At 38.7% G+C, this 22,779-nt stretch overlaps 1 pseudogene; it reads right to left on the reverse strand.

Annotated features, from left to right (window-relative positions):
- Nucleotides 1–214: 214 nt before the first annotated feature.
- On the reverse strand, nt 215–20,795 carry LOC119533095 (annotated as a pseudogene).
- Nucleotides 20,796–22,779: the final 1,984 nt, after the last annotated feature.

A 22,779-nucleotide genomic window follows, 5' to 3' on the forward strand; every position in this document is an offset into this window, starting at 1 on the left:
AGATTAAAATATAACATTTGTAGTTAGTAAGAAGATGTGCTTTGCCTTATGTTTGAGAATTCAGTTCAAGAAAAAATATGACTTTCATAGTGTTACACCTTGTCCTTCATCTCTACATGTTCTGATCTCAGACCTAATTTCAAAATATCTGAAATGTTTGCTTGCTGTTTTTGTCACATGGATAATAATAATTTAAGCTTTGTTTTAGAAGTACTTATCTGCTGTGAAGTTCCTTTATTGGACTGGATTTGATAGTGGGATACTTCTGAACTGTTTTATAACCCTGGAATCCTCTATGGAAACTGGCATTCATAATTCCAATAAATCATCTTTGTTAACATCAAAAATCTTGTGAGGGGAGGCTTCCAGAAGATGATATTTAGGACAGACAGGGCAAAAAATATCTCCATGAAAAATAATAGATAAAAGAGAGAGAGTGACCCAAAACACCAGTTCCAGCAATGCACCAGCTCGACAAGGTCTGCTAAATCCACAGTGACCATTCACTTGGTGAAACCATTCTGAAACAAGTGAGTAAGCCTGCTGAATAACCGGCATCCATGCTGCAGCCTGGGGAAGCCATGAGTTGGTGTTTGCAGTTGGGCAAGTTTTAAAAACCCAAAAGTGGCTGGGATATGGCAGTGAGACCCACACAATGAAGCAAGGTGGGAATTGCATCCCCACAACCTGTGGGCTTATCTCAATATCTGGCATGGATGATAGCCTTTTGTGTACCCACTGCTAATTGTCTCAAAGCTAGAAATGCAGAGGTTAGCCAAAAGGCATAAATAACCATTCTCCTTACAGCCATCTACCTGGCAGACTGGGAACACTCCTGCCTGGCACCAGCACCACAGCCCAGAGCTGTGCCAAAAAACCCAGTGCAATGGGAAGTGTTTCCAGCAACACATGCACACATAACAGTATCTGGAATGGACAAGAGCCTTTTGCGCACCCACAGCTAATTGTGCAGGAATTCGGAAGGCAGAGCTATGCAAAAAGGGGGAAATTATCATGCCCCATACAGCCATCTTTCAGCAGGTTGGGAATGTCCCTACACAGCACTGTGGCCCAGACTTCCCTTGGGGGATGGTGCTCACCTGTTATGTAGCAAGTCTTCCATCAGCAGAGGCCCTAGGAGGGCATGGCATGGAAGAGTGACCCACTCAGCAGTCCCAGGGACCATGTGCCAATACCAAGGACTTGTGGGTCAATGGCAGAGACAAACTTTGGTGAGATTGAAATGAAGGTTTAGGCTCTTGCAATAGCATTAAATCTCCCAGGAACACCTGGGAGATTTGGTTATTAAAGACACCCTCCCTAAACATTAAGAACATGCCCCATGTTCAGGGTGGGCAAAACCAACTACACATGCAAACTTGGTGCATAAATTGGACCCCCACAATATTCAGAACCCCACTCACCACAAAAAAAATTCTGGGGGACTGGCTTGAGGGGAATAGATGGCTTATGGATGCCACATGCTTGTTAGTTAGGGAAAGTGTACGCCAACAAGCTGTAGGTCTGACAAATTGGAGATCAATGTTTGAATACTCCTACATATCCTAAAAGAACCCTATCAAGTTAAGCAAATAACAAGAGTCCAAAAGCAACAGAAAATTTTAAACCATATGGACAAACCAGATGATATGGATAACCCAATTCCAGACACCCAAATCAAAGTGTCAAAGGAGACAGTACTTGGAGCAATTAATCAAAGAACTAAAGACAAAGAACAAGAGCATGACACAGGCATTAAAGGACATAAAGAAGACCCTAGAAGAGCATAAAGAAGAAATTGCTAGAGGAAATAAAAGAATAAAAGAAACTGTTGACCAAGTTAAAAAGATTCTGGATACTAATAGTACAAGACTAGATGAAGCTGAACAGTGAATCAGGGACCTCGAACATGACAGAATGGAAAATGAAAGAAACAAAGAAAGAATGGGGAAAAAATGAAAAAATCAAAATGGACCTCAGGGATATGATAGATCATATAAAATATCTAGGTATAAGCCTCATTGGTTTTACAGAAGTGGAAGAGAAGGGTAAAGATCTAGGAAGAGTATTCAAAGAAATTGTTGTGGAAAACTTCCCAAACCTTCTAAACAACATAAATTCACAAATCATAAATACCCAGTGAACTCCAAATAGAATAAATCGAAATAAAACCACCCCAAGGCCTATTCTGATCAGATTGTCAAATATTGAAGACAAGGAGCAAGTTCTGAAAGCACAAGAGAAAAGCAATTCACTGTTTACAAAAGAAACATCATAACACTAAGTAGTGACTACTCAGTGGCCACCATGAAGGTGAGAAGACAGTGGCATGATATATTTTAAATTCTGAGAGAGAAAAATTTCCAACCAAGAATACTTTATCCAGCAAAACTCTCCTTTAAATTTGAGGGAGAGCTTAAATTTTTCACAAACAAATGTTGAGAGAATTTGCTAACAAGTGACCTGCCCCACTTGAGATACTGAAGGGAGACCTACTGACAGAGAAACAAGGTAAGGAGAGAGAGATATGGAGAAAGGTTCAGTAATAAAGAGATTCAGTATGGGTACATTAAAGGACATGAAGAGAGAGGGAAAAATATATCTGACAAACATAAACAAAAGAATAAGATGCAGGGAGCAATAACATTATTTAAAGACTTGAAGGAAATCTTGATTTCCAGCATAAAGTCAAAGGAGTATGTTTCAATTTATTAATCAAAAGGAAATAAAAGCCAAACCATACACAGCATCGATCCTGAGCTAAAAAAAAAAAAAAAAAAAAAAAAAAAAAAAAAAAAGAATAAGATGGCTGATTCAAGAAATGCCTTCACAGTAATAACATTGAATGTAAATGGATTAAACTCCTCAATTAAAAGATATAGATTGGCAGAGTGGATTAAAAAATAAGAACCATCAATATGTTGCACAAAAGAGACTCATCTTAGACACAGGGACACAATGTAATTGAAAGTGAAAGGATGGAAAAATATTCCATGCAAGCTACAGACAAAAGAAAGCAGGAGTAGCAATATTAATTAGATAAAATAGACTTTAAATGCAGGGATGTTATAAGAGTCAATAAAGGCCACTACATACTAATAAAAGGGGCAATTCAACAAGAAGAAATAACAATCATAAATATTTATGTTCCCAGTCAAGGTGCCACAAAATACATGAGACAAACACTGGCAAAACTAAAGGAAGCAATTGATGCTTCCACAATAATTTTGGGAGACTTCAATGCATCACTCTCTCCTGTAGATAGATCAACCAGACAGAAGACCAATATGGAAATTGAAATCCTAAACAATCTGACAAGGGAAATTCATTTAACAGATAAACATAGAACATTATGTCCTAAATCACCAGGATACATATTCTTCTCTAGTACTTATAGAATTTTATGCAAATAGATCATATCATGGGACATAAAACAAGCCTCAATAAATTTTTTAAAAAATGAAATTATTCAAAGCACATTCTCTGACCACAATGGAATACAATTAGAAGTAAGTAACCATCAGAGACTTAGCAGATTCACAAATACCTGGAGGTTAAACAACACACTCATAAAAAATCAGTGGGTTAAAGGAGAAATAGCAAGAGAAGTTGCTAAATATATAGAGATGAATGAAAATGAGAACACAACATATCAAAACCTATGGGAGACAGCAAAAGTGGTACTGAGGGGGAAATTTATACCACTAAATGCGTACATCAAAAAGGAAGAAAGAGCCAAAATCAAAGAACTAATGGAGCAACTGAAGAAGCTAGAAAATGAACAGCAAACTGATCCTAAAACAAGGAGAAGACAAGAAATAACAAGGATTAAAGCCAAAATAAATGACATAGGAACAAAAAAAAAATACTGAGAATAAATAACACCAAGAGTTGGTTCTTTGAGAAGATCAACAAGACTGAGAAGCCCCTAGCTAGACTGACAAAATCAAAGAGAGAAGACCCATATAAACAAAATAATGAATGAGAAAGGAGAAAACACTGTGGAATCTGAAGAAATTTTAAAAAATTATAAAGGGATACAATGAACAGCTCTATGCCAAAACCCAGATAGTGTAGAGGAAATGAACAATTTCCTAGAAATATGTGAACAACCTAGACCAGAGAAGAAATAGAAAACTTCTACCAACCAATCACAAGAAAAGAGATGTAGTCATTAAAAAACTTCCCACAAGTAAATGCCCAAGGCCAGATGGCTTCACTGTGGAATTCTACCAAGCTTTCCAAAAAGAACTGACCCCAATCTTACTTAAACTCTTTCAAAACATTGAAGAAAATGGAATACTACCTAACACATTTTATGAAGCTACCATCAATCTAATATGAAAATCAGTCAAAGATGCTACAGAAAAAGAAAACTGCAGGCCAATCTCCTTAATGAATATAGATGCAGAAATTCTCAAAAAATGCTTGCAAATCAAATCCAAAGACATATTTAAAAAATCATACAACATGACCAAGTGGGGTTCATTCCAGGTGGCATGCAAGGATGGTTCAACATAAGAAAATTAATCATTGTATTACAATACATTATCAAGTCAAAAGAGAGAAATCAAATGATCATCTCAATAGATGCTGAAAAAGCATTCAATAAAATAAAACATCACTTTTTTATAAAAACTCTACAAAAGGTAGGTATTGAAGGAAACTTCCTCAATATGATAATGAGCATATATGAAAAACCCACAGCCAGCATACTACTCAATGGTGAGTGGCTGAAAGCCTTCCCTCTAAGATCAGGAACAAGACAAGGATGCCTGCTGACACCAGTTATTCAGCATTATGGTAAAAGTGCTAGCCAGGGCAATCCAGCAAGACAAAGAGATAAAGGCATCCAATTTGGAAAGGAAGAAGTAAAACTGTAATTATTTGCAGATGATATGATCTTATATCTGGAAAACCCTAAGAAATTGATGATACAGCTACTAGAGCTAATAAAAGAATTTAGCAAAGTAGCAGGATACAAGATTAATGCATTTCAGTCAGTAATGTTTCTATGTGTTAGAAATGAATGAAGTGAAGAGACACTCAAGAAAAAGATACCATTTTCAGTAGCAACTAAAAAAAATCAAATACTTAAGAATAAATTTAACCAAATATTTAAAAGACCTATACCAAAAAAACTGCATAAGTCTACTAAAAGAAATAGAAAGGGACCTAAAAAGAGGGAAAAATATTCCATGTTCATGGATAGGAAGGCTAAATGTCATTCAGATGTCACTTTTACCCAAATTCATCTACAGATTCAATGCAATCCCAATCAAAATTACAACAACCTACTTTGCATACTTGGAAAAGCTATTTATCATATTTATTTGGAAAGGGAAGATGCCTTGAATTGCTAAAATCACAGTAAAAAATAAAACAAAGTGAGAGGACATGCACTCGCTGTCTTTGAAGCTTATTATATAGCCACAGTAGTCAAAACAGTATGGTACTGGCACAAAGATAGTTATATTGATCAATGGAGTTGAATTGAGAATTCAGAGATAAACCCCCAGAACTATGGCCGACTGACCTTTGATAAGGCTCCCAAAGTCACTGAACTGGGGCATAACAGTCTTTCAACAAATGGGGCTGGGAAGTTGGACATCCTTATCCAAAAGAATGAAAGAGGATCCCTACCTCACACCCTACACAAAAAGTAACTCAAAGTGGATCAAAGACCTCAATATAAAACACAGTACCATAAAACACCTAGAAGATAATGTAGGGAGACATCTTCAAGATATTGTATTAGGAGGTCACTTCCTAGATCTTACACAAGCAACAAAGGATAAAATAGATAAATGGGAACTCCTCAAACTTAGAAGTTTCTGTACCTCGAAGGAATTTGTCAAAAAGATGAAGAGGTAGCCAACTCAATGGGAAAATTTTTGGAAACCATGTATCTGACAAAAGACTGATATCTTGCATATATAAAAAAATCCTGCAGCTCAATGACAATAGTACAGACAGCTAAATTATAAAATTGGCAAAAGTTGTGAAGAGACAGTTCTCTGAAGAGGAAATACAAATGGCCAAGAAACACTTAAAAAATATTCAGCTTCTCTAGCTATTAGGGAGATGCAAATTAAGAACACTAGATACCATCTCACACCAATTAGAATGACTGCCATTAATCAAACAGGAAACTACAAATGCTGGAGAGGATGTGAAGAAACTGAAACTCTTATTCATTGTTGCTGGGACTGTATAATGGTTCAGCCACTCAGGAAGACAGTCCGGCAGCTCCTAAGAAAACTAGATATAGAGTTACCCTTTAATCCAACAATGCACTTCTTGATATATACCCAGAAGATCTGAAAGCAGTGACATGAACAGATATCTGCATGGCAATGTACATAGCAGCATTATTCACAATTGCCAAGAGATGGAAACAACCCAAATGTCCTTCAACAGACGAGTGAATAAATAAAATGTGGCATATACACACAGTGGAATACTATGTGGCAGTAAGAAAGAATGATATTGTGAAACATATGACAACATTCATGAGCCTTGAAGACATAATGCCGAGTGAAATAAACCAGACACAAAAATAGAAATATTATATGCTAGCACTAATGTGAACACTGAAAAATGTAAAATAAATGGTTTATAGTGTAGAGTGTAGGGTACCTGGCAATAGAGAGCAATTAATGAATGGGAATGATAACCCTATAAGAATAGATAAGCTATCGTGGGTAAATTTAATGTTCCAGGAATGCCCAGTAATGATGATGGTTTGTCAATTTCTGGTGGGTATGGTAAGAACAACTTCATGGAAATGTTGCTATATTAGGTTACTTCTTAGGGTAGAGTAAAGTAAAGTAATTTTAGGTTAGTTCTCTTTTTCTTATTCCCTTGTTTGGTCTGCTTGAATTTCTTTTTATTGTATGTTTTTGAAATTTTTTGTATGGATAACAGTTAATTAAAAAAAAAAAAAAACACTGAAAAAATATGAAGAGCCCCCATGAGGACCTGGGGGAAAATGCAGGGGTGTTGGGCTTCCCCACCTCAGTGGTTGCTGATGTGCTCACAGATATAGGAGACTGGTGATTTGATAGGCTGAGCCCTCTATCATGGGACTTGCCCTTGGGAGGACTGTTACTGCAAAGGAGAGGTTAGGCCTGCTTATAATTTTGCCAAAGTCTCTCCTCCTGAATGCCTCTTTGTTGCTCAGATGTGGCACTCTCTCTCTAGCCAAGCCAACTTGGCAGGTGAAGTCACTGCCCCCCCCCAGTGGGATCTGACAACCAGGGGTGCAAATCTCCCTGGCATTGTGGAATATGACTCCCAGAAAGGAATATAGACCCAGCCACATGGGATAGAGAACATCTTCTTGACCAAAAGGGTGATGTGAAATGAAATGAAATAAGTTTCAGTGGCTGAGAGATTCCAAAGGGAGGTGAGAGGTCACTCTGGTAGGCATTCTTACACACAATATAGATAACCCTTTTTAAGTTCTAATGAATTGGAATAGCTAGCACTAAATACCTGAAAGTATCAAACTATGACCGAGAACCCCTGAATCTTGAAGATGATTGTGTAACAATGTAGCTTATGAGGGGTAACAATGTGATTGGGACAGCCATGTGAATCACACTCACCTTTGTCCCGTGTGTACATGGGTGAGTAGAAAAATGTGGACAAAAAAAATCTTGCACAATGTTCACTAAATGTGGTAAAAGCTTGAGGCCAGTAGCTACATAGACAGTAGGCTTAAATTCATTTTGCCCTATAGATTGACTTGCAAAATTATACATATTCAGGGCTATTGTAAAATCTTCCATATTTAAAAAAAAAAAAAACAGGAAAAATGACCTGAATTCATCAAATGCAATTCCCTTCAGATGTACTATAATGCACATTTTCTTTTTTTTTGGTTCAGGGTTTCTTTTTTTTTTTTTTTTATCATCATTTTATTGAGATATATTCACATACCACGCAGTCATACAAAACAAATTGTACTTTCGATTGTTTACAGTACCATTACATAGTTGTACATTCATCACCTAAATCAATCCCTGACACCTTCATTAGCACACACACAAAAATAACAAGAATAATAATTAGAGTGAAAAAGAGCAATTGAAGTAAAAAAGAACACTGGGTACCTTTGTCTGTTTGTTTCCTTCCCCTACTTTTCTACACATCCATCCATAAACTAGACAAAGTGGAGTTTGGTCCTTATGGCATTCCCAATCCCACTGTCACCCCTCATAAGCTACATTTTTATACAACTGTCTTCGAGATTCATGGGTTCTGGGTTGTAGTTTAATAGTTTCAGGTATCCACCACCAGCTACCCCAATTCTTTAGAACCTAAAAAAAGGTTGTCGAAAGTGTGCGTAAGAGTGCCCACCAGAGTGATCTCTCGGCTCGTTTTGGAATCTCTCTGCCACTGAAGCTTATTTCATTTCCTTTCACATCCCCCCTTTTGGTCAAGAAGATGTTCTCCATCCCACGATGCCGGGTCTACATTCCTCCCCGGGAGTCATATTCCACGTTGCCAGGGAGATTCACTTCCCTGGGTGTCTGATCCCACGTAGGGGGGAGGGCAGTGATTTCACCTTTCAAGTTGGCTTAGCCAGAGAGAGAGGGCCACATCTGAGTAACAAAGAGGCATTCAGGAGCAGACTCTTAGGCACAAATACAGGGAGGCCTAGCCTCTCCTTTGCAGCAACCTTCTTCCCAAGGGTAAAACTTATGGTAGAGGGCTCAGCCCATCAAACCACCAGTCCCCTATGTCTGTGGTCATGTTAGCAACCATGGAGGTGGGGTAGGCGAATACCCCTGCATTCTCCACAGGCTCCTCAAGGGGGCACTACATCCTTTTTTTTTTTTTCCTTGTTTGTCTTTTTTCTTTTCTTTTTTTTTTTAACTTTCCCTTCTTTTTTAAATCAACTGTATGAAAAAAAAAGTTAAAAAGAAAACAAACATACAATAAAAGAACATTTCAAAGAGACCATAACAAGGGAGTAAGAAAAAGACAACTAACCTAAGATAACTGCTTAACTTCCAACATGTTCCTACTTTACCCCAAGAAAGTTACATAATATAGCAACATTTCAGTGAACTTGTTCCTACTACATCCATCAGAAATTAACAGACCATAGTCATTTCTGGGCATCCCCAGAACGTTAAATAGCTTATCTGTTCTTCTTGGATTATTGTTCCCCCTTCCTTAATTGCTCTCTACTGCTAGTTCCCCTACATTCTACATTATAAACCATTTGTTTTACATTTTTCAAAGTTCACATTAGTGGTAGCATATAATATTTCTCTTTTTGTGCCTGGCTTATTTCGCTCAGCATTATGTCTTCAAGGTTCATCCATGTTGTCATATGTTTCACCAGATCGTTCCTTCTTACTGCCACGTAGTATTCCATCGTGTGTATATACCACATTTTATTTATCCACTCATCTGTTGAAGGACATTGGGTTGTTTCCATCTCTTGGCAATTGTGAATAATGCTGCTATGAACATTGGCGTGCAGATATCTGTTCGTGTCACTGCTTTCCGATCTTCCGGGTATATACCGAGAAGTGCAATCGCTGGATCGAATGGTAGCTCTATATCTAGTTTTCTAAGGAACTGCCAGACTGACTTCCAGAGTGGCTGAACCATTATACAGTCCCACCAACAATGAATAAGAGTTCCAATTTCTCCACATCCCCTCCAGCATTTGTAGTTTCCTGTTTGTTTAATGGCAGCCATTCTAACTGGTGTTAGATGGTATCTCATTGTGGTCTTAATTGCATCTCTCTAATAGCTAGTGAAGCTGAACATTTTTTCATGTGTTTCTTGGCCATTTGTATTTCCTCTTCAGAGAACTGTCTTTTCATATCTTTTGCCCATTTTATAATTGGGCTGTCTGTACTATTGTCATTGAGTTGTAGGATTTCTTTGTATATGCAAGATATCAGTCTTTTGTCAGATACATGGTTTCCAAAAATTTTTTCCCATTGAGTTGGCTGCCTCTTTACCTTTTTGAGAAATTCCTTTGAGGTGCAGAAACTTCTAAGCTTGAGGAGTTCCCATTTATCTATTTTCTCTTTTGTTGCTTGTGCTTTGGGTGTAAAGTCTAGGAAGTGGCCTCCTAATACAAGGTCTTGAAGATGTTTTCCTACATTATCTTCTAGGAGTTTTATGGTACTTTCTTTTATATTGAGATCTTTGGTCCATTTTGAGTTAATTTTTGTGTAGGGGATGAGGTAGGGGTCCTCTTTCATTCTTTTGGATATGGATATCCAACTCTCCCAGCCCCATTTGTTGAAAAGACCATTATGGCTCAGTTCGGTGACTCTGGGGGCCTTATCAAAGATCAGTCGGCCATAGATCTGAGGGTCTATCTCTGAATTCTCAATTCGATTCCATTGATCTATATGTCTATCTTTGTGCCAGTACCATGCTGTTTTGGCAACCGTGGCTTTATAATAAGCTTCAATGTCAGGGAGTGTAAGTCCTCCCACTTCATTTTTCTTTTTTAGAGTGTCTTTAGCAATTCGAGGCATCTTCCCTTTCCAAATAAATTTGATAACTAGCTTTTCCAAGTCTGCAAAGTAGGTTGTTGGAATTTTGATTGGGATTGCATTGAATCTGTAGATGAGTTTGGGTAGAATTGACATCTTAATGACATTTAGCCTTCCTATCCATGAACATGGAATATTTTTCCATCTTTTAAGGTCCCCTTCTATTTCTTTTAGTAGAGTTATGTAGTTTTCTTTGTATAGGTCTTTTTTTTTTTTTTTTTTTTTTTTATCATCATTTTATTGAGATATATTCACATACCACGCAGTCATACAAAACAAATTGTACTTTCGATTGTTTACAGTACCATTACATAGTTGTACATTCATCACCTAAATCAATCCCTGACACCTTCATTAGCACACACACAAAAATAACAAGAATAATAATTAGAGTGAAAAAGAGCAATTGAAGTAAAAAAGAACACTAGGTACCTTTGTCTGTTTGTTTGCTTCCCCTACTTTTCTACACATCGATCCATAAACTAGACAAAGTGGAGTTTGGTCCTTATGGCATTCCCAATCCCACTGTCACCCCTCATAAGCTACATTTTTTTTTTTTTTTTTTTTTTTTTTAAATCATCATTTTATTGAGATATATTCACATACCACGCAGTCATACAAAACAAATTGTACTTTCGATTGTTTACAGTACCATTACATAGTTGTACATTCATCACCTAAATCAATCCCTGACACCTTCATTAGCATACACACAAAAATAACAAGAATAATAATTAGAGTGAAAAAGAGCAATTGAAGTAAAAAAGAACACTGGGTACCTTTGTCTGTCTGTTTCCCTCCCCTACTTTTCTACACATCCATCCATAAACTAGACAAAGTGGTGTTTGGTCCTTATGGCTTTCCCAATCCCATTGTCACCCCTCATAAGCTACATTTTTTTTTTTTTTTTTAAATCATCATTTTATTGAGATATATTCACATACCACGCAGTCATACAAAACAAATTGTACTTTCGATTGTTTACAGTACATTACATAGTTGTACATTCATCACCTAAATCAATCCCTGACACCTTCATTAGCACACACACAAAAATAACAAGAATAATAATTAGAGTGAAAAAGAGCAATTGAAGTAAAAAAGAACACTAGGTACCTTTGTCTGTTTGTTTGCTTCCCCTACTTTTCTACACATCGATCCATAAACTAGACAAAGTGGAGTTTGGTCCTTATGGCATTCCCAATCCCACTGTCACCCCTCATAAGCTACATTTTTATACAACTGTCTTCGAGATTCATGGGTTCTGGGTTGTAGTTTAATAGTTTCAGGTATCCACCACCAGCTACCCCAATTCTTTAGAACCTAAAAAAGGTTGTCTAAAGTGTGCGTAAGAGTGCCCACCAGTGACCTCTCGGCTCGTTTGGAATCTCTCTGCCACTGAAGCTTATTTCATTTCCTTTCACATCCCCCTTTGGTCAAGAAGATGTTCTCCATCCCACGATGCCGGGTCTACATTCCTCCCCGGGAGTCCATATTCCACGTTGCCAGGGAGATTCACTTCCCTGGTGTCTGATCCCACGTAGGGGGGAGGGCAGTGATTTCACCTTTCAAGTTGGCTTAGCCAGAGAGAGAGGGCCACATCTGAGCAACAAAGAGGCATTCAGGAGGAGACTCTTAGGCACAAATACAGGGAGGCCTAGCCTCTCCTTTGCAGCAACCGTCTTCCCAAGAGTAAAACTTATGGTAGAGGGCTCAACCCATCAAACCACCAGTCCCCTATGTCTGTGGTCATGTTAGCAACCATGGAGGTGGGGTAGGCGAATACCCCTGCATTCTCCACAGGCTCCTCAAGGGGGGCACTACAATCTTTTTTTTTTTTTTTTCCTTGTTTGTCTTTTTTCTTTTTTTTTTTTTTTTAACTTTCCCTTCTTTTTGAAATCAACTGTATGAAAAAAAAAGTTAAAAAGAAAACAAACATACAATAAAAGAACATTTCAAAGAGACCATAGCAAGGGAGTAAGAAAAAGACAACTAACCTAAGATAACTGCTTAACTTCCAACATGTTCCTACTTTACCCCAAGAAAGTTACATACTATAGCAACATTTCAGTGAACTTGTTCCTACTACATCCATCAGAAATTAACAGACCATAGTCATTTCTGGGCATCCCCAGAACGTTAAATAGCTTATCTGTTCTTCTTGGATTATTGTTCCCCCTTCCTTAATTGCTCTCTACTGCTAGTTCCCCTACATTCTACATTATAAACCATTTGTTTTACATTTTCAAAGTTCACATTAGTGGTAGCATATAATATTTCTCTTTTTGTGCCTGGCTTATTTCGCTCAGCATTATGTCTTCAAGGTTCATCCATGTTGTCATATGTTTCACCAGATCGTTCCTTCTTACTGCCGCGTAGTATTCCATCGTGTGTATATACCACATTTTATTTATCCACTCATCTGTTGATGGACATTTGGGTTGTTTCCATCTCTTGGCAATTGTGAATAATGCTGCTATGAACATTGGCGTGCAGATATCTGTTCGTGTCACTGCTTTCCGATCTTCCGGGTATATCCCGAGAAGTGCAATCGCTGGATCGAATGGTAGCTCTATCTCTAGTTTTCTAAGGTACTGCCAGACTGACTTCCAGAGTGGCTGAACCATTATACAGTCCCACCAACAATGAATAAGAGTTCCAATTTCTCCACATCCCCTCCAGCATTTGTAGTTTCCTGTTTGTTTAATGGCAGCCATTCTAACCGGTGTTAGATGGTATCTCATTGTGGTCTTAATTTGCATCTCTCTAATAGCTAGTGAAGCTGAACATTTTTTCATGTGTTTCTTGGCCATTTGTATTTCCTCTTCAGAGAACTGTCTTTTCATATCTTTTGCCCATTTTATAATTGGGCTGTCTGTACTATTGTCATTGAGTTGTAGGATTTCTTTGTATATGCAAGATATCAGTCTTTTGTCAGATACATGGTTTCCAAAAATTTTTTCCCATTGAGTTGGCTGCCTCTTTACCTTTTGAGAAATTCCTTTGAGGTGCAGAAACTTCTAAGCTTGAGGAGTTCCCATTTATCTATTTTCTCTTTTGTTGCTTGTGCTTTGGGTGTAAAGTCTAGGAAGTGGCCTCCTAATACAAGGTCTTGAAGATGTTTTCCTACATTATCTTCTAGGAGTTTAATGGTACTTTCTTTTATATTGAGATCTTTGGTCCATTTTGAGTTAATTTTTGTGTAGGGGGTGAGGTAGGGGTCCTCTTTCATTCTTTTGGATATGGATATCCAAATCTCCCAGCCCCATTTGTTGAAAAGACCATTATGGCTCAGTTCGGTGACTTTGGGGGCCTTATCAAAGATCAGTCGGCCATAGATCTGAGGGTCTATCTCTGAATTCTCAATTCGATTCCATTGATCTATATGTCTATCTTTGTGCCAGTACCATGCTGTTTTGGCAACTGTGGCTTTATAATAAGCTTCAAAGTCAGGGAGTGTAAGTCCTCCCACTTCGTTTTTCTTTTTTAAAGTGTCTTTAGCAATTCGAGGCATCTTCCCTTTCCAAATAAATTTGATAACTAGCTTTTCCAAGTCTGCAAAGTAGGTTGTTGGAATTTTGATTGGGATTGCATTGAATCTGTAGATGAGTTTGGGTAGAATTGACATCTTAATGACATTTAGCCTTCCTATCCATGAACATGGAATATTTTTCCATCTTTTAAGGTCCCCTTCTATTTCTTTTAGTAGAGTTATGTAGTTTTCTTTGTATAGGTCTTTACATCTTTGGTTAAGTTATTCCTAGGTACTTGATTTTTTTAGTTGCTATTGAAAATGGTATCTTTTTCTTGAGTGTCTCTTCAGTTTGTTCATTTCTAGCATATAGAAACATTACTGACTTATGTGCATTAATCTTGTATCCCGCTACTTTGCTAAATTTGTTTATTAGCTCTAGTAGGTGTATCGTTGATTTCTCAGGGTTTTCTAGATATAAGATCATATCATCTGCAAACAATGACAGTTTTACTTCTTCTTTTCCAATTTGGATGCCTTTTATTTCTTTGTCTTGCCGGATGGCCCTGGCTAGCACTTCCAGCACAATGTTGAATAACAGTGGTGACAGCGGGCATCCTTGTCTTGTTCCTGATCTTAGAGGGAAGGCTTTCAGTCTCTCACCATTGAGTACTATGCTGGGTGTGGGTTTTTCATATATGCTCTTTATCATGTTGAGGAAGTTTCCTTCAATTCCTACCTTTTGAAGTGTTTTTATCAAAAACGAATGTTGGATTTTGTCAAATGCTTTTTCAGCATCTATTGAGATGATCAATTGATTTTTCCCTTTCGAGTTTTTAATGTGTTGTAATACATTGATTGTTTTTCTTATGTTGAACCATCCTTGCATGCCTGGAATGAACCCCACTTGGTCATGGTGTATGATTTTTTTAATGTGTCTTTGGATTCGATTTGCAAGTATTTTGTTGAGGATTTTTGCATCTATATTCATTAGGGAGATTGGCCGGTAGTTTTCCTTTTTTGTAGCATCTTTGCCTGGTTTTGGTATTAGATTGATGTTAGCTTCATAAAATGAGTTAGGTAGTGTTCCATTTTTTTCAATGTTCTGAAAGAGTTTGAGTAAGATTGGTGTCAGTTCTTTCTGGAAAGTTTGGTAGAATTCCCCTGTGAAGCCATCTGGCCCTGGGCATTTATTTGTGGGAAGATTTTTTGATGACTGATTGGATCTCTTTGCTTGTGATGGGTTGGTTGAGGTCTTCTATTTCTTCTCTGGTCAGTCTAGGTTGTTCATATGTTTCCAGGAAATTGTCCATTTCTTCTACATTATCCAGTTTGTTGCCATACAGTTGTTCATAATATCCTCTTATAATTTTTTTTAATTTCTTCAGGATCTGCAGTTATGTCACCTTTTTCATTCATTATTTTGTTTATATGGGTCTTCTCTCTTTTTGATTTTGTCAGTCTAGCTAGGGGCTTGTCAATCTTGTTGATCTTCTCAAAGAACCAACTTTTGGTGATATTTATCCTCTCTATTGTTTTTTTATTCTCTATGTCATTTATTTCTGCTTTAATCCTTGTTATTTCTTTTCTTGTACTTGGTTTAGGATTGGTTTGCTGTTCATTTTCTAGCTTCTTCAGTTGATCCATTAGTTCTTTGATTTTGGGTCTTTCTTCCTTTTTAATATATGCATTTAGTGCTATAAATTTCCCCCTTAGCACTGCTTTTGCTGCATCCCATAGGTTTTGGTATGTTGTGTTCTCATTTTCATACGTCTCTATATATTTAGCAATTTCTCTTGCTATTTCTTCTTTAACCCACTGATTGTTTAGGAGTGTGTTGTTTAACCTCCAGGTATTTGTGAATTTTCTAAGTCTCTGATGGTTATTGACTTCTAATTGTATTCCATTGTGGTCAGAGAATGTGCTTTGAATAATTTCAATCTTTTTAAATTTATTGAGGCTTGTTTTATGTCCCAGCATATGATCTATTCTGGAGAAAGTTCCGTGAGCACTAGAAAAGTATGTGTATCCTGGTGATTTGGGATGTAATGTCCTGTAGATGTCTGTTAAATCTAATTCATTTATCAGATTGTTTAGGTTTTCAATTTCCTTATTGGTCTTCTGTCTGGTTGATCTATCTATAGGAGAGAGTGATGTGTTGAAGTCTCCCACAATTATTGTGGAAACATCAATTGCTTCCTTTAGTTTTGCCAGTGTTTCTCTCATGTATTTTGTGGCACCTTGATTGGGTGCATAGACATTTATGATTGTTATTTCTTCTTGCTGAATTGCCCCTTTTATTAGTATGTAGTGGCCTTCTTTGTATCTCAAAACATCCCTGCATTTGAAGTCTATTTTATCTGAGATTAATATTGCTACACCTGCTTTCTTTTGGCTGTAGCTTGCATGAAATATTTTTTCCATCTTTTCACTTTCAGTTTCTTTGTGTCCCTGTGTCTAAGATGAGTCTCTTGTATGCAACATATTGATGGTTCATTTTTTTTGATCCATTCTGCGAATCTATATCTTTTAATTGGGGAGTTTAATCCATTTACATTCAATGTTAAAACCGTGAAGGCATTTCTTGAATCGGCCATCTTATCCTTTGGATTATGTTTGCCATATTTTTCCCTCTCTCTATTAATATCCTTTATTGTACCCATACCGAATCTCTTTAGTACTGAACCTTTCTCCAAGTCTCTCTGTCCTGTCTTTGTTTCTCTGTCTGTAGGGCTCCCTTTAGTATCTCCAGTAGGGCAGGTCTCTTGTTAACAAATTCTCTCAGCATTTCTTTGTCTGTGAAAAATTTAAGCTCTCCCTCAAATTTGAAGGAGAGCTTTGCTGGATAAAGTATTCTTGGCTGGAAATTCCTCTCACTCAGAATTTTAAATATATCGTGCCACTGCCTTCTTGCCTCCATGGTGGCTGCTGAGTAGTCACTACTTAGTCTTATGCTGTTTCCTTTGTATGTGGTGAATTGCTTTTCTCTTGCTGCTTTCAGAACTTGCTCCTTCTCTTCTATGTTTGACAGTGTGATCAGTATATGTCTCAGAGTGGGTTTTTTTGGATTTATTCTATTTGGAGTTCGCTGAGCATTTATGATTTGTGTATTTATGTTGTTTAGAAGATTTGGGAAGTTTTCCCCAACAATTTCTTTGAATACTCTTCCTAGACCTTTACCCTTTTCTTCCCCTTCTGGGACACCAATGAGTCTTATATTCGGACGTTTCATATTATCTATCATATCCCTGAGGTCCATTTCGAGTTTTTCAATTTTTTTCCCCATTCTTTCTTTTATGCTTTCATTTTCCATTCTGTCATCTTCCAGGTCACTGATTCGTTATTCAACTTCCTCTAGTCTTGTACTATGAGTGTCCAGAATCTTTTTAATTTGGTCAACAGTTTCTTTAATTTCCATAAGATCATCCATTTTTTTATTTAGTCTTGCAATGTCTTCTTTATGCTCTTCTAGGGTCTTCTTGATTTCCTTCATATCCCGTACTATGGTCTCATTGTTCATCTTTAGTTCTTTGAGTAGCTGCTCTAGGTGCTGTGTCTCTTCTGGTCTTTTGATTTGGGTACTTGGGCTTGGGTTATCCATATCGTCTGGTTTTTTCATATGCTTTATAATTTTCTGTTGTTTTTGGCCTCGTGGCATTTGCTGAACTTGATAGGGTTCTTTTAGGGTTTGTAGACCTATTGAAGTCCTTATCTCTAATTTATCAGATCTACAGCTTCGTGGAGTACACTTTCTCTAACTAACCAGCAGGTGGCGTCCACGAGCCACCTGTTCTCCACAAGCCAGTTCTCCCCTGCTTAGCCTTTTTGGTGAGTGGGGGAGTGAGTCTTGTGGGGCCCAATTGGTGTACCAAGCTTGCGTGTGTAGTTGGTGTTGCCTGCCCTGTATGGGGGGCGTGTTTCTGGGCAGTCGGGGAGGGGGGGTGGCCCTAACAATCAAATCTCCCTGATGATCCTAGACTTTTAAAGCTGCTGCAATAGTCTAATCCTTCAGTTCAGTCCTGCCACAGTTTGTCTCTGCCACTGACCCACAAGTCTTTGGTATTGGCGTATGGCTCCTGAGACTTGCAAGTGGGCCCCTCTTCCAGGCTGTGCACCCCGGGTCCTCTGTTGAGGGATGACTGTGCAATGTCACAGGTGAGTGCCATCCCCCCAGGGCAGTTCTGGGCTGCTGGGCTGTGTAGGGAGGCTCCCAGTCTGCTCAAATGATGGCTGAATGGGGCTTTGTTAATTCACACTGCTCCACCTTCCCAGCTCTGGGACATTCAGCTGAGGTTGCAGGGAAGGCTAATGTCCACGCCCAGTTTTGTGGTGTGTGCCTGTTATTTGAAGCACTTCCGTCACACTGGGTTGTCTGGGGCAGCTCTGGGCTATGGGGCTGGTGATGGGCAGGAGTGTTTCCTGTCCACCAGGATGGTGGCTGTGAGCGGACACCCCCCTTTTCTTGGGAAGTTGTGTTGTTTAGTGAATTTTCTCAGCCACTGGATTATTGCCTTTTGTCTCAGAGCTCTTTTAGTTCTGCTCTTGACTTGACGTGCCCAAATTGCAATTCTTTGAAGCTTTCTGTATTGAGCTTCTTAGAGTAATTGTTTTAGAAAAAGCAAAAAGGATTTAAAAAAAAAAAAAAAAAAACGGCCCTCCTCAGAGATCTAATGGGTTATTGAAATGCTAATAGACAAAGCAACCAGGACCATTAAGGAAAGGTGCACAGGGCAGAGAGATCAGCTTTGCTTCGGGATTGCATATGCGCCTCAAGGCCTGAGCTCCACCCTTCCCCTTTCTGTGTTCACCAGAACAACAAAAATCCTCTGCTTTTATTTTGGAGTTTTTCGTGTTGTTTTTTTTCTATGCCTGTCTCCTCTCTGCTGGGCTGGCTGCTCTCAGAGTCTCTGGTGTCTGGTCTCAGTCTATCTATGGTTGGAGTTTGAATCAGTAGAATGAGTTTTCGATAAGAGCAGCCACTGCAGTTCTCCCTTCTCCTTCCCGGAGCTGACAGCCCCTCCTCCCCCGGGACTGAGCCTGGCAGGGAGGGGCGCGGGTCCCCTGGCCGCAAAAAACTTACAGATTTCGCTGATCTCAGCAGTTCCACGTTTTCATGAGTGTTGTATGAAGTATGCCCAAAGACAGATTGCTCTGTGGTGTCCAGTCCACGCAGTTCCTGGCTTTTTACCTACTTTCCTGGAGGAGTAACTAAAACTTACAGCTCACCAGTCTGCCGTCTTGCCCCGCCTCTAATGCACATTTTCTAACAACACTGAAGTGTTTTCCACATTTGTATATCATAAAAGAATATAAGCAAAATCATCTTCATTGGTAGTATTCATCCTGGTAGGGTAGGAAAGGATTTCTGTTTCTATAATTTATGGTTAGAGGTTATTCATGAATCCATGAAAATCCTCAAAATTGATCTCAGCATTTCCTTTCTTTCCAAAAAAGTGTACGAGAAGTGTAGTATCTACTACTAAACATGTGAGGCCATCAGCATGTGCTGTGAGGTTTGAAAAGAATGCTTTGTTTGACTATGTCTCAGTTATCACAATAGATTCTGGAGACAAGTTCCTCACCACCTGTTTTAAGTACACTATTTTTAGACTGGTATCTATTCTGATTTGCTAATGCTTCTGGGATACTAAACACCAGAAACAGAATGGCTTTTATAAAGGGGGTTTATTTGGTTACAAAGTTACAGCCTATGGCCATAAACTGTCTAAGGTAAGGCATCAACAATCAGGTACCTTCACTGGAGGATGGGCAATGGTGTCTGGAAAACCATTGTTAGCTGGGAAAGCATGTGGCTGGTGTCTGCTCTGGAGCTCTGGTTTCCAAAATGGCTTTCTCTCAGTATGTTCCTCTTTAGGCTTCTCAGAAATGTCACTCTTATTTGCTCTTGAGGCTTTTGTCCTCTCTTAGCTTCTCTGGAACAAAAGTCTGCTTTCAAGGGCCATCTTCAAACTGTCTCTCATCTGTAGCTCCTCTCTCAGCTCCTGTGCATTCTTCAAAGTGTCCCTCTTGGCTGTAGCAAGATTGCTCCTTCTGTCTGAGCATATTTAGTGCTCTAGGAAATTAATCAAGACCCAGGCTGAATGGGCAGTGCCACACCTTCATAGAAATTATCCAGAGTTATCACCTATATTTTTGTGGGTCACATCTCCATCAAAACATTCAAAGAATTATAGTCTACTCAGTAATAATATGGCTGCCCACACAAGATTGCATCAAAGATAATGGCATTTTGGGGAACATGATACATTCAAACTAGCACAGTACCCATAAAGTTGAAGATGCAGCAGAGCACACTTTTGTTCATCTCCTTTAGTTTCTCTCTGTTTATTTTTTTCCCTGAATATCTTTTGAAACACCAGAAATTCCTTTTTATCCACCATCTCATTGTCATCAGTGTCAAACATGTTAAAAGCTATTCTAAAACTTACATATGACTTTGTTAAAATACATACAAGAAAAAGATCCTCCATGTAACAAGTCACATATCTTTCTTTATGATTTCAAAATAACTTTGATGATCCTTTTGAAACTAGTGGACTTTCAGAGAGCACACGATTTACTTCCTGCTTGGAATGTGATTTCTGCATTTTAGTATGTTCAGGTTCATCTGTTTTAACAGTCAAAATAAAATCATATGGAGTCATGAACAGCTGCCCTTTGCATTCTTTCAAAGCAAATAAATGAAATTGCATCCCCTGAGATGTTTCTTAGAGGTCCAAGTTTTCAGTGTCTCTTCTGCCCACAGCAACGATCTCCTTGGAAACCATGACCAGAATCTGGAGCAGCTCCCTGTCTCTGAGTTGTTTCGGTTTTAAACTTATTTCTGATTGCTGAAAAGTGGCCGGTCAATAAAATTGCTGTAAGTTATTTCCTGATCATGTATTGTGGCCTATGCAGTCTGCTCCACTTTGCTAATGCTGCCATTAAACAAAATACCAGAAATGGATTGGCTTTTATAAAAGATGGTTTATTTGGTTACATAGTTACAGTCTAAAGGCCATAAAGTGTCCAAGGTAATGTATCGACAGTCGGGTATCTTCACTGGAGGATGGCCAATGGTGTCCAGAAAACCTCTGTTAGCTGGGAAGGCACATGTCTGGCATCTGCTTGCTCCCAGGTTGCATTCCAAAATGGCATTCTACAAATGTCTGCATCAGCTCCCAACGGCAATCTTCAAAATGTCTGCCTCAGCTCCATTCACTAGCTGTGAGCTCCTGTACATTCTTCAAAGTGTCCCTCTTGGCTGTAGCAAACTCACTCCTGTCTGAGCTTATATAGTCCTCTAGTAAACTAATCAACACCAAGTTGAATGGGTGGGGCAACACCTCCACTGAAATTATCCAATCAGAGTGATCACCCACAGTTTGTTGGGGCACATCTCCATGGAAATGACCTAATCCAAATGTTCCATATTAATCAACACCAATATGACTGCCCCCAACAACATTGCATCAAAGGACATAGCTTTTTCTGGGGGATGCAATACATACAAACTGGCACATTCCACTCCCTGGACACCAGAAAAACATGATCTTTCCATACACAAAATAAATTCATCCCATCACAATATCACAGAAACTTATATCATTCCAGAAACTATAGTTAAGTGCAGGATCCCATCAAAATCAATTACAGGCATGGTCAGTCTTAAGGCATAATTCTCCTTTAGCTGTGGATCTGTGAAACTTAGAACAAGTTATGTGCTTCCAATATACAAAGGAGGGACAGTCATAGGATAAACATTCCCATTGCCATAAGGAGAAACTGAAAGGAAAATAAGGTTAACAGGACCAAAATGGTTCCTAAAACCTGCAGGGCAAACTCCATTAGATTTCAAAATCTGACAGTCATTTACAGAATGATGCTGCATCCTTGGGCCTTGAGAGAGTGGCTTTTGCACATTTTCCAAGGGCCTATACATCAGTCCTTTTCTCTCCAAATGCTGAGGTGAGTGTTCCAACATATCCGCACATTGGGTAGACCACCTTCTTGGCCCCACCCTTCTCAAATATTTGGGTGCCACCCAGACTCTGCATCTCTGGGGCAAAGTTGCTCTCCTCTCCAAACAATGAGGTGATGGCCAGGTTCTCCCCAATTCCCTGGCAATGTGCTCCACCATCTTTGGGGCCTGGGGTGAGAGCACTCTTCATGAACATTGAGGTGGAAGGCCCAACCTCGACCTGTGGGGAAAACTCACCCTTTCCATGTGTGTGAGCCACTCCACTCTCTCAACACAAGACCCATTGACTCCAGATCTCAACCTCCATGGCTGTGTTTTTCTAGAAATTTTTCTTCAATTTTTTCCTTGTCTGTCTCCTCCAGTTCAGACCAGTGGCAGATCCATGTATAAATATCTTGCAAAAATTCTGTTGGCTTTGCCTGAAGCACACAGGGGTCAAAGGTGTCAGGCAATAGAACTTTCCACAAATGCTTTCTGGATAACTCCATCTCCAACCTTGACTTGCACTGAAATGGCAGTTGGGTTCCATGCTATGTGGAAATAAGACATTGGTGAACACCTGAAAACCTGATCATTTTTCTAGGCTCTCTATGGTCATTCCATCAAATTCAAAAAGGGAGAGGCAAAGAGGAGAATTGGGAAGAAAAAATATCCATATAATATAGCAGTTGTATAGAAGATATTAAAACTAACTCTAATATTTCATAACAATTTCTAACCTGCTAAAGCAGATAAAAATCATGAACTTTGAGTGACCCTAGGAACTCAGACTCTTATGAAATGTAATCCCA

The sequence above is a fragment of the Choloepus didactylus genome, chromosome 4 (assembly GCF_015220235.1).
Source record: "Choloepus didactylus isolate mChoDid1 chromosome 4, mChoDid1.pri, whole genome shotgun sequence".
Lineage (NCBI taxonomy): Eukaryota > Metazoa > Chordata > Mammalia > Pilosa > Megalonychidae > Choloepus > Choloepus didactylus.